This window comes from Orycteropus afer, unplaced genomic scaffold, assembly GCF_000298275.1.
Source record: "Orycteropus afer afer isolate SDZICR_OR568_19922 unplaced genomic scaffold, OryAfe1.0 scaffold00182, whole genome shotgun sequence".
Classification (NCBI taxonomy): Eukaryota; Metazoa; Chordata; class Mammalia; order Tubulidentata; family Orycteropodidae; genus Orycteropus; species Orycteropus afer.
Window position 1 is genome coordinate 2,071,644 of NW_006921769.1, and position 1,016 is coordinate 2,072,659.

Consider the following 1,016-nt stretch of genomic DNA (forward strand, 5'->3'; position numbering starts at 1 on the left):
GGCGTGGGATCGGGCAGTGTTTCATTCTGCTGTGCATGGGGTCGCTATGAGTTGGAAACGACTCGACGGCACTTAACAACAACAACAACATCTAACAGTGTTCCTTCCCCTCCCCTCCCACCCCTGGTAACCAACAAAGAAAATTTCCTTCCATATGTAAACCTTTCCTTGACTTTTTACAATAATGGACTAATACAGTATTTGTCTTTCTGTGACTGACTTATTTCACTCAGCATAATGTCTTCCAAGTTCACCCACATTATGCAATATTTTGCAGAGTCTATATTATTCTTTAAGGTTGCATAGTATTCCATTGTGTGTATGTATCTAGTTTGGTTATCCATTCTTCAGTTGATAGACACCTAGGTTGTTTCCATCTTTTGGCTATTGTAAATAGTGCTGTGATGACATGGGTGTGCATATGTCTGTTCTTGTCCTGGCTCTCACTTTTTTAGGATATATACATAGTAATGGAATGGCTAGGTAAATGGTATTTCTAATTCCAGCTTTTGAAGGAATCACCATATTGCTTTCCACAGTGGTTGTACCATTGTACAGTCCCACCAGCAGTGTTTGAGAGTTCCATTCTCTGCATCCTCACCAACATCTGTTGTTATTTTCTGTCTTGTTGAACTTTGCTACTAGTGCTGGGGCAAGATGGAATCTTATTGTTTTGATTTGAATCTAGAATCTTAACGAAAATATATTTTTATTCGGGTTTTGGTGCCTGACTGAGGAGAAACAAAACTTAATTTGATATATGGTTGTATGTTAGAGGTAGTAAAAAAATGAACCTCAAATTGAAGTCATGCTTAAAAATCAATGTTTATAGAAATCTACAAATATAAAACACTTGACCATAATTTTAAGTTCACATTAAAATTGCCAAATTATGTAGCTTGGTGTTTAATTTAGCTAGGTGTTTTTTTTTCCCCCCTTAGTTTAGAAACATTTAGAGTTATAGGCTTATCTGAGGGCTGCCTTCATGCAGAAAATGTCTTTTTTTTTTTTTTTTT